At 47.5% G+C, this 11,891-nt stretch overlaps 2 pseudogenes; both read right to left on the bottom strand.

Annotated features, from left to right (window-relative positions):
• Positions 1-129: 129 nt before the first annotated feature.
• On the bottom strand, positions 130-1,566 carry LOC124702692 (annotated as a pseudogene).
• Positions 1,567-11,358: 9,792 nt separating this feature from the next.
• Positions 11,359-11,891, bottom strand: part of LOC124695350 — a 1,860-nt pseudogene continuing 1,327 nt past the window's right edge.

Below are 11,891 nucleotides of genomic sequence, written 5' to 3'. Positions count from 1 at the left end.
TAGAACTACATGGCCCTTGTTGCTAATATACAAGAGCAGAGTTTACTCCCTTGTACATACGAGCCTTGGCATGAAAATGTCTCAAATATATCACAAACTTGACCCATTAAATTACATATAAAGGCCAATTTAGCCGGACATAGATGATATCACAGATTTAATTTCATTTGCGATATTCTTGGCATCCGCGGCAATACCGGCCAATCCTCTCCTCGCCAATCCAAAGACAAGAAAGCTTATTTTCACCTTTCCAATGATTCGGATAATCTTTGGTTGGAAGTCCATTGTCATTTAACATGCTCTCACCATTCTACACAAAGAAATGTCAAATAACTTGGTTAGCAGATCTAAGAATTATTGCTTAAAAACGAATTTGATTTAGGCAGAAAAAAAAATCAATGTTAGTACCTTGAGCCACACATTTGTTGTGCTCTTGTATCCAGTTGCAAACACAATTGCGTCAAATGAGATTTCGTCACCGCTTTGAAATTTGACTATATTCCCTATGATTTTACTAATGCTTCCTTCAACCTATAAGAGGTAAATAAAATGTTAATAAACTGGCATAGTAAATATATATGGTATATATAAGGTCTATATCAGGTCCAAGGATATACTTACTTGGATGATTCCTTTTTTAATTAACCCAACAGTGCCAACATCAATCACAGCGGATCGGCCGGTTTTTGACTTGAGCATCATTGGACCCATTTTTGGCATTGTGATGCCATTCTTTGATAGGTCTCCAAATATGAATTTTGCTGCCATAATAAGAAGGTTATCCACTAGATTCAAGTGGAAGATGGTGGGCTAGTGTCATCCCCAACCGGATGAGTTCCTTCATCATTATATGAATCTGCACCCAAAAAAATGTCACACATCTTTGCAACTTGCATGATACAAGAAAATAACATTATAGTTCTTATTACCAAATAAATTAAAAAGCGCACATACCGGGCTTCGTATAACAATCGAACTATTGGCATGATGGGTCGCGAGGTCATAAGCAATTTCCATCCCCGAGTTGCCAGATCCAATGACCAACACACTCTTACCGGAGAAGCGCTTGCCTGACTTGTATCTTGACGAGTGGATGACCTCACCCGGAAAACTGTCAAGTCCAGGGATCACCGGAATATTCTCCGAACTATTCTCACCACTAGCCACAACAAGGAACTTTGCACTGAAATTCATGGTTGTCCTCTCTACCATGTCACGGGCCACGATGGACCAACACTTATTATCATTGTCATATGTGGATGACTCCACGCTAGTGAGATACTTGGGTTGAATATTGAAACGCATAATATAGTCATCCAAATACTTGACAAACAATGCTTTTGGTATGTATGTTGGTGCATCAACTGGGTATGACATGTGTGGTAACTCACAGAACTCCTTTGCAAGATGCAGCTTCAAGCGGTCGTATACGCGGTTGCGCCAAAGTGACGCGCTGCAGTCCTCGCGCTCGACAATGACATAGGGAATGGAGAATTGGGTAAGGCATGCTGCCGTTGCGAGGCCTGCTGGACCGGCACCAACAATCAGCACGGAAACATTCTCCATCGTAAATACAAGATTTGGCGAAGTTGTGGGATTAGGGTGCGGTGGTAGACTAAGAGACTCAGAACAAGAAGGGGATTTTGGTTCTAGGTGTTGGCTGGATGAATCTGTGATGAAATAGTCACGTATGAGGAATATATATGCTTGTAGATTTGATGCACCAATTATGTTTTGTGACTGGTTTCAGACTAAGGGGTGTAGGAAAGGTAATGATTAATTGGTGGATAAAACCTGATCTATCCAGTTTTTTATAGATTAGAATGTTATAAATAAAATTGTTGGTGTAAATGCAGAAAAGGTAGGAAATGCAATCTTGATCTTTGACATTCTTTTGGAAACTTAGTAATCGTATATGGGTCTGTTTAGCATATAGTTGGGCAGAGTTTCTTTTCTCTCCTGTTATCGTCGCATTTCTTTCCTTTGCTATCGCCATCAATTAAACTTCCTTTAGAACAAGATATGCTCAGAGTACATATTATACATGTGTTTCTTACCTTTCCTGCACTTGGTAGAATAAGGACGAGTCAACGTTTCTCAACATTTTGACCCAAAAAAGGTTTTCCAGCATGCACTAGACTAAGCAGACCACAACATTTATTTGTAGCTGATGTCATCCTCGCGCAAATGGACTATTCCACCACGCTACAATCTGCACACTGCTTAGGTGAACTATGCTGCATCTTATTCTCGTTTTTTGCTACTTTTATGAATGATCACTGCCTCACCGGCCATATGTAAACATGTGTACTCAAATGTCATGTGGAATTTGTGGTTACATATATGGGTGATGTAAAGTAGCAACATCAGAATTTTGTACTACAATAAAATAAAGAGTATAATTTGTATTTTACATGCAATTTATATTATGAAAAACACACCGCGCCCTGAGAAGACATGGTTTGTTGACGAAGAATGAGGAATATACATGTGTGCAATGCATCTAATGCACCCCTAAGTACGAAAAACAAAGTCTTTAAATGAACTGACACTATAACATATTGTTAATAGGTTAGTTCCAGAAAATGTATAAAAATGCCACGAAGTTGAAACAAAACATATACAAATTGGTGTAAAATAAGCGTGTAGCATCAAAAATTATAGATACGTTTGCAACGTATCAGAGGGTTGGGCGGTGGAGGAATGCTAGGGTGCGGAAAACCTAGGCGTCTGATACCATGATATTTGGAGAGAATAATAACTTGTATTGATATGTGAGGGATTGCAGAGTTTATATATGAGTCAAACCAATCTAGGGTTTAGGCACCAACCGACCTACACAAGGAAAAACCAAATATAACTCTAATAAGCATCAACAAGAAAGGAGTAGGCAAAGCCAAACCTCTAGTCTCTCCCGTTCCACCTCACCCCTCCTCCTCCATGGAGGTGAGAAGAAAGTTGACAAGGGAGAGGTACAACGAGCTTATTGAAGAAGCTTACGCCGAATCCATGCATAACCGTTGCCCTCCATTGACATCGACCAAAGAAACGTGTTGTCGATGTCCAGAGGTCGCTCGCCGATCTGGATCAATGCCTCGTTACGACACAAGGCTAAGTGCCACAACGAAAAACATAACCCTAAATCTAAGCCTAACCCTAGTATCTACAAAAGCATCCCAACAACCTCTCCCATTCTCAGGCTAAGTGTGGCATGATCGCGCGGAAGAGTACGGAATGGGCACTGGATGGGCACAGTCAACTCTCAAGGGGACAGAGGATGGAGGCACTACTAGGAAATAGTCTATTTGTGGCGTGCCAAAAAATCCCTATGTGGTGTGTACCCGACACGTCGCCGGTATATCTGTTGACGTCAGAAACCCCCTGGCGGGCAGAGACGGGCAACACGGTAGAGCCGGGAACAACTAGGGCTGCGGCTGGCCCCAGTCCCTCTGAGCGACGGCCCGCAAAGCCTCCTGGTCGCACGCACCGATGTTTATCACAAGGGCGTGCCACCTGACCTATACCTGGTCGAGAAGGTGTGGATGATGCCTCGCTTAGTTTCCTGCAGTGGGCACACACGTAAACGTTAAATACGAGCCTCGATCGGCTCTCGGGTTATCCTATGAATCGGCTCAAAGAGCCGATCCACCCATGATTCAGTGGGTGTCCGAATATATGGTGGTCCTGCTTGATCAAGGTAAAGCTAATGAGATCTATGACGATTTAGGGTTTTCACCGCATAATCGGATCATCCTACTCAGGATTGGGCCTCGCGCTCGTGCACGGTGACCGTAAGCCGATCCTAGACAGGGCCTAAAAACCAACACGAGGTTGATCCCCGGAACATCCGTTCTAGGACTAGCAAACGCCACCCTACACGCCGCCGGATCCTCCGACCCCTTGTAAGGCCTAACTATTGCAGATATTAAACTAATCCTTGTAGAACAAGGAGCAATCGTAACGGATCGGATCTACTAAACTATGATCAAGCGGGTGCCGCCCCTACACCTAAGATAGGTGTAAGGGCGGCTAGACATGCAAGGGTTGCACTACGAAAGCATGTAATATGAAGAACAATGCTAACCCTAACATGTCTAAGATAACTACGTTGCTCGCCATCAAAAAGGCTTCAGTACGAGCAACGCATGAACAACGTAGGCAGGCTTGTGCTGCCTAGATCGCGAGATGCGATCTAGGCAGCATGATGCTTACCAGTAGAAACCCTCGAGACGAAGGATTTGGCGATGCGCCGAGATTTGTTTGTGGTTGAACGTTGGTTGTTGTTTATTCCATAAACCCTAGGTACATATTTATAGTCCAGCGGACTTTCTAATGGGGGCGTGCACTAAACCGTGCACGAGATAAACTCTAACTTTTAATCTAGATACAATCTACTATAATTAAAGATACACGGGCAACCTAGCCCAAATTCTCCGTGCAAGGCCGCTTCATAGATCTTCAATGTGTAATCTTCCAAGCCCATCTTGATCGCGGCCCACCTCCTGATTTAGCCAAAATCCGGTGATAACACATGCCCCCTGGTTTTGGTAATGATAATTTCAAAACCACTCTCTTTTTTCCTCCGAGGGGTCGTGTCACGGCAGAGCAGTAACTGTCGCAGACATGCTTCATCATGACGACTTGCCTTCCCAACTTCTCTGCACGATTTGACAGTTTTGGCACCATGTCCTCGAGAACTGCTCGAAAATTAAAATCCCCATCTCCTTTTATTTAACCGCATCGAACAGTTCTCCTCTTCACCCCTTCCGCATTAGTACTCCAAAAAACCCTCCCCTGCAACCATGTCTTCTTCCTCTTCCTCTTCTTCTTCATCGGATCTTTCCCACGTGTCCTCTCCCATCCGAGAGTCGACGCCCTCGTGGGGTACGCAAGCGGCGTACGACATCCTCGCCCCAACGGCGTGGGACAAAGAGGACCACGACTCCTCCGTCAGGTCCGAGGAGGACAAATCCCTGACCGACGGGGAGAGCGACCTCCGCTTCCTTGCTGACGGGGAACCGGAGGAGGAGAGCGATGACGATCGCTTCTCTCGGGCGGACTCCACCACCTCCGAGGAGGTGAAGGAGGAGGAAGAGGAGGAGGAGGACGAAGACAGCTCCTCCGACGAGCCGCCGGCCAAACGCCGCCACCTCTGGCCCGGGAACCTCAGCGACGTCGACAGCGACGACGACGTTGACGAAGAGGAGGCGAGGGCCCTGACGGCGGCCGCTGGAGCAGCGATGACGAGCCGGTAGGGAGTAGCGCCGACAGCGGCGATGACGGTGGCGACGACGACGAGGGCAGCAGCGGCCCCTAGATAGGATCTTAGCACAGGGCCAGCAGTAGCAGTCGGGGCAATGTATCCCCCTAGTACTTCCTTTTGAGAGCAATCAGCTCTTCTATGTAAGAAATCTGGCTTATCAACGAAGAAATTCCCCAACTTGATTTTGTCGATTCCCTTTATGGTAATTTAGCCGATTGTCCTTTGTTCTGATTCTGCCGATCATCAATCTGGTCAATGTCCAACAAGCCAATGGCATCGCATCGGTCTCTCACGATAAATTTCGTGATAGATCCCCCCGGACCCAAACTCCTTGTCAAACAAGGCCAAGCCTTAATCGCGCAAATCCTAGGAGTCGTAAATGCAGATCTCTCAAGATGGCATGTTAATCTTAGCGGCAACACTCCTGAAATAATGTCCGGTCTCCTTATTAACTTTGAATTCCAGACATTCTTCGGCCGCATCGTCCTCTCCGAATTCCGCTCGCTCAGCTCCGGCAGCTTCCTTCTGCAATAATCCACCGTCTTTCGAACGAGTTGTTATGAAGAGTGAGCCGATTTCGACAAAATCGGCTAAACCTCGAGAGCGAGCTGCCCCCCGAGCCTCAGCCAAGGCGAGGATAAAGAATGGACCATCACCAGCTTCCAACTGTGGTGCCGCATCTACCGATTCCAACAAATCGGTCCCCCAGATCATTGATATTTCGGGGCGGGCTCAACCACGTCCAAGAGAGCTATCCTGCAGGGCCACCAGCCAATCACCTTTCTTCCGTTGAGAGTCTATACAGCCGATCCAGCAGGCTATGATAATTTTGCAACATTAGCACCATTCTTTAGGTAAGTTGTGATGCAGAGTTTAGCCGATTCCAACGAAATCGGCTCCCCAGAGCAGAGAACCTTCAAGGTGAGCTGCCCCCCGAGCCTCAGTCGGGCGAGAATAACAGTGAGCTGATCACGTCAATCATCCTCGGTTTCCAACTTGTAACGCAGTAGCCGCCCTCCCCCGAGCTTCTTCAGTCCAATCCTTGCACCTTGCTGATCAGATCATCATATGTGGCAGGCTGCAGCAACTTCTGGTGAGAACGTCCTCGCATTTCTGACGCCCTCCGGACTCTGGGCGCAACGTCTCCTGGAAGTGACAGTTACTGAGTCAAAACGTGGCAGCCGATGGCTTCGTCATTGGCGGTTCTCCCGGTCAATTTTTTTCTAAGTCGATGTCTGCACATCGGCTATGCTTGAAATTTTTTTTAATTTTTTCGGCCGATTTGTATATCGGCCCCCATACTTCAATACTCCATCATCGAAGGATGAGACGTTTCTACTGCATATCGGCCGATTTGTATATCGGCCCCCATACTTCAATACTCCATCATCGAAGGATGAGACGTTTCTACTGCATATCCTCGTGTTTTATCCACCTGGGTGCCCCCCGGAGCCGATTCTGTCAAGAGAATTGATGGTATCGGCTCTGTTGGATAACATGTTGAACCCAGGCAGAGTGGATGGTGAGGATAATTTTGGCCGATCGCTGGAATCGGCCTCCCGTTGCTTTCTCGGTGAAGGTTTTGTGATGTCTCTTCACAAATCTTTTGGGGCCGATCACAAGGATCGGTCTCGCCACGTTTATCCATCGACATTTGCTTTTGTTACACGGTCAGGCCGGTGGATAAAACCAGCCTAACCCCGTTCCTTGTCACGTCGATGCGCTCACGGTCGTCCAAATTGATACCCGAGAGCGGCTCTTGGCCCGATGTCTCCCAAATGTCCATGCCGGCTGTCGAAACCTCGACCGAATCATCCGCACGGACGACTTCTACTTCATCTCCATCCCACCGTATCGGGCATTGGTGCATCGTGGATGGAATGCAACAGCTTGGCGTGGATCCAATCTCTCCCTAGTAGGACAGCAGTAGGTACTCTTGCCGTCGACGATAAAGAATGTCGTAGGGACAGTTTTCCTTCCTACGGTCGGATCCACATTCGGAACACCTTGGGCGTCGGATGCTTGGCCGTTGAAATCGCTCGGTGTTACGTTGGTCTTGATCGGATCCGAGCTGGAGCGTCCCAACCGACGTAGCATGGAGTATGGCATAATGTTGATCGCCGCTCCGGTGTCTACCAACATCTTGTTGACGAGGCTGCCCATTGATGTAGCCTCGCAAGTACAGTGGCCTTCGGATGCCTGTAACTCCTTTCCTTTGGCTTCTCAAAGATGACCGGCCGTGGGCCGCAGTCTAATTGCGCCACAGGCGCTTCATATAATCTTGGAGCGCTAAACTCCGATGGAAGAATGAAGACCATGTTTGTGCCAGCCGATGTATCACCATCGGCTTTCCTCTGCTTGGGGCGCCACTCTTTTCTTTGTGGCCGACCCTCTTCATCCAGGGCTCGCCGGATTTTGGCGGCCGGATCAGGCCGTGCCTTCCTTAGCGTGCGCAGGTACAATCTTTCAGCTTCTTCCAACCCACGCAGACGCTGAACCCTTCGCTTTTGGGAACGGCTGAGCCCATCAGGGCACCACCTGGGCTGATGATACTTATCTTCTTCATCATCGTCCTCTAGTTCCTCGAGATCTTCTACCCGAGCGGGCTCAGCATACTTGCTCCGAGGTGGGAGAGGCCCTAGACGCTCGAACACGGACACGTTAGCGGCGTCCTTCTTCCTCTCGTCTCGCATTCTCGGGCGGTTCTCGATTGTTGGCAATCGGCTCATTCCCGAGTCCCGAAGCAATGTTTGAAGAACGGACAGCTCCAGTGCCTATCCATGTTATCCTGCCCCCTTGACCTTCCTTCAGTGCGACGATTGTACCCGTCGTCGCTTCTATCATGTTGACGGTACCTCCTGACCTCTGCATCAGACCGACAATTCCTCTCATCATCTACGTCGTAGCGCCGACGTCGGTCGTGCTGATGCTCATATTTGTCGAGGAGGCGCTCGGAGAGTGGACGTTGATACCGCACGCTTCTCATTCCCTCCCCTGCCAGGTACCGCCTGTCATCATCTTGGGGCCGGTCGCGTGGATCGGCCTCCTCTTCATCCTTGCCACGGGAGTGGCTGCTTTCTGCTTCATCTTTGTTATGGCGGCTTGCAAGCCCTGCCATGTTGACACCAAAGGAGCACTTTGGCTGGCCTATGGAGTGGCTGAGATCCACCATGTTGACGCCAGGCGACGGACCTGAGTCCCTACCGAGCTTGATATCGTGCGGCCGGGCCTTCTCAGAGGAGCCGATGAGTTCGGCTTTGAGGGTTGCCTTGATCTCGTCGTGTTTCCTTTTGAGCTCCTCGGGCAGATCCTCGTACTTCAGCGACCTGGTGCGTTCTTCTGACGGGGCGGACAGGTCCACTCCATCGAGTGCGCCTTCAGGTGTGAAACCCTTCCACCTAACGCCATGGGGGCGGGTTCGGTGGAAGGAGCCGATGAGTTCGGCTTCGAGGACCGCCTTGATGTCGTCATGCTTCTTCTTGAGGTCATCAGGCAGGTCCTTGTACTTGACCGGAGTGCTTTCCGCCATCTCGGATGTAGATGGCGATATTGTCGATGTCGAAGGTTGTCCCACCGGGCGTGCCAGAATGTGTTGACGTCAGAAACCCCCTGGCGGGCAGAGACGGGCAACACGGTAGAGCCGGGAACAACTAGGGCTGCGGCTGGCCCCAGTCCCTCTGAGCGACGGCCCGCAAAGCCTCCTGGTCGCACGCACCGATGTTTATCACAAGGGCGTGCCACCCGACCTATACCCGGTCGTGAAGGTGTGGATGATGCCTCGCTTAGTTTCCTCGCAGGGCACACACGTAAACGTTAAATACGAGCCTCGATCGGCTCTCGAGTTATCTCGTGAATCGGCTCAAAGAGCCGATCCACCCATGATTCGGACGGGGTGTCCGAATATATGGTGGTCCCGCTTGATCAAGGTAAAGCTAATGAGATCTACGACGATTTAGGGTTTTCACCGCATAATCGGATCATCCTACTCAGGATTGGGCCTCGCGCTCGCGCACGGTGACCGTAAGCCGATCCTAGACAGGGCCTAAAAACCAACACGAGGTTGATCCCCGGAACATCCGTTCTAGGACTAGCAAACGCCACCCTACACGCCGCTGGATCCTCCGACCCCTTGTAAGGCCTAACTATTGCAGATATTAAACTAATCCTTGTAGAACAAGGAGCAATCGTAACGGATCAGATCTACTAAACTATGATCAAGCGGGGTGCCGCCCCTACACCTAAGATAGGTGTAAGGGCGGCTAGACATGCAAGGGTTGCACTACGAAAGCATGTAATATGAAGAACAATGCTAACCCTAACATGTCTAAGATAACTACGTTGCTCGCCATCAAAAAGGCTTCGATGACGAGCAACGCATGAACAACGTAGGCAGGCTTGTGCTGCCTAGATCGCGAGATGCGATCTAGGCAGCATGATGCTTACCGGTAGAAACCCTCGAGACGAAGGATTTGGCGATGCGCCGAGATTTGTTTGTGGTTGAACGTTGGTTGTTGTTTATTCCATAAACCCTAGGTACATATTTATAGTCCAGCGGACTTTCTAATGGGGGCGTGCACTAAACCGTGCACGAGATAAACTCTAACTTTTAATCTAGATACAATCTACTATAATTAAAGATACACGGGCAACCTAGCCCAAATTCTCCGTGCAAGGCCGCTTCATAGATCTTCAATGTGTAATCTTCCAAGCCCATCTTGATCGCGGCCCACCTCCTGATTTAGCCAAAATCTGGTGATAACAATATCACCATTGGTGTATGTTTTCGGAGGCGTGCCGTCTACCACGGTACTGGTAGCTTATACCGGTGGCATATCGTTGGGTACATGACAGCCCTACCACCACCACCTCCCTCTCACACGACCTCACCTCCACACCAAACCCTGCTTCACCGGCGACCCTGCTCACATGTGTGTTGCAGCATCTGCGAGAGCGAGTGTGACTTCGACGAAAGTGGTGGAGTCTCGGCCATGATCACTAAAGCGTTGATGCTTGGCTCGATACCATTTGTAGTTGTCGATCTCGTTGAACCCGATAAACAGCGGTGGAGACAAAGTGATAAAGTACTCACACGAAGAATACAAGGACAAAACTATCTACAATTCAGACTACGACCGAGTTAACGGTCAGCGCCATCCCACTGCCCTCGCTCGGTACCCTACTATGCCGCCACAATCTTGTTGACTCGTGACATCCCACGACAAGTTCATGTCGACAATCTAATCTAGTTGGAAACGGTAAAACGACCGGGTCAAGAACAAGATCACCATGGTTAATTTTCTACACTTTTGCTTCGATGCGCCCCCTCTCCCCCAAACTCAAACACATCAAAGGCTGAGATCGCTCTGTACCCCTTCGTAATGAAACTTATGAAGGGTATGAAGTGATCTCAGCTCTGGATGTATTTGAGTTTGAGCTATTTTCTAACTTAACTGCCGACAAAACTGAAGCTCTTCCAATACCTGGCACATATGTCAATATTTGTGACCTCAAACTTCACTTCTCCTAGAATTTGCACCGGCGGCCATCGCATATTGGCATATTGACTCATGTTGTATTCATCTTCAAGTACTATTTTTTTGTAGAACATTTATTTATTCTAGGATAATATTACTTTATTTCGAAGCTTCTAACATTGAATTTAGTCATCCAGAATTTTGACAATCAACGGATGTTCTGCATTCATATAGTAAATAATCCACATCATGTAGTGTCATCCTAGGACTGATGAATGGCATTACAGTACCTCAAATGGATCCTAGCGAATAATGTAGTTGATGATTACGCTGTGGTTCATTGTCGGGTATAAACATGCCATAAGAGTTTTTTCGACAGAAAATACACTGCTCATCCCAGGAATTTTGCTTATATGAATTGAAGGTAAACAGAGTACGGTAGAAAACCGTAAGTTCAGCAAAAATTACGAAGCCCCTTTTACACAACGAGAATAGAACTACATGGCCCTTGTTGCTAATATACAAGAGCAGAGTTTACTCCCTTGTACATACGAGCCTTGGCATGAAAATGTCTCAAATATATCACAAACTTGACCCATTAAATTACATATAAAGGCCAATTTAGCCGGACATAGATGATATCACAGATTTAATTTCATTTGCGATATTCTTGGCATCCGCGGCAATACCGGCCAATCCTCTCCTCGCCAATCCAGCACAGTAAAGCTGATTTTCACCTTTCCAATGATTCGGATAATCTTTGGTTGGAAGTCCATTGTCATTTAACATGCTCTCACCATTCTACACAAAGAAATGTCAAATAACTTGGTTAGCAGATCTAAGAATTGTTGCTTAAAAACGAATTTGATTTAGGCAGAAAAAAAATCAATGTTAGTACCTTGAGCCACACATTTGTTGTGCTCTTGTATCCAGTTGCAAACACAATTGCGTCAAATGAGGTTTCGTCACCGCTTTGAAATTTGACTATATTCCCTATGATTTTACTAATGCTTCCTTCAACCTATAAGAGGTAAATAAAATGTTAATAAACTGGCATAGTAAATATATATGGTATATATAAGGTCTATATCAGGTCCAAGGATATACTTACTTGGATGATTCCTTTTTTAATTAACCCAACAGGCTAACATCAA

The sequence above is a fragment of the Lolium rigidum genome, chromosome 3, assembly GCF_022539505.1.
Source record: "Lolium rigidum isolate FL_2022 chromosome 3, APGP_CSIRO_Lrig_0.1, whole genome shotgun sequence".
NCBI classification, from domain to species: Eukaryota; Viridiplantae; Streptophyta; class Magnoliopsida; order Poales; family Poaceae; genus Lolium; species Lolium rigidum.
Note: the sequence above shows the minus strand (reverse complement) of the source record. Positions and strands in the feature narration are given on the sequence as shown.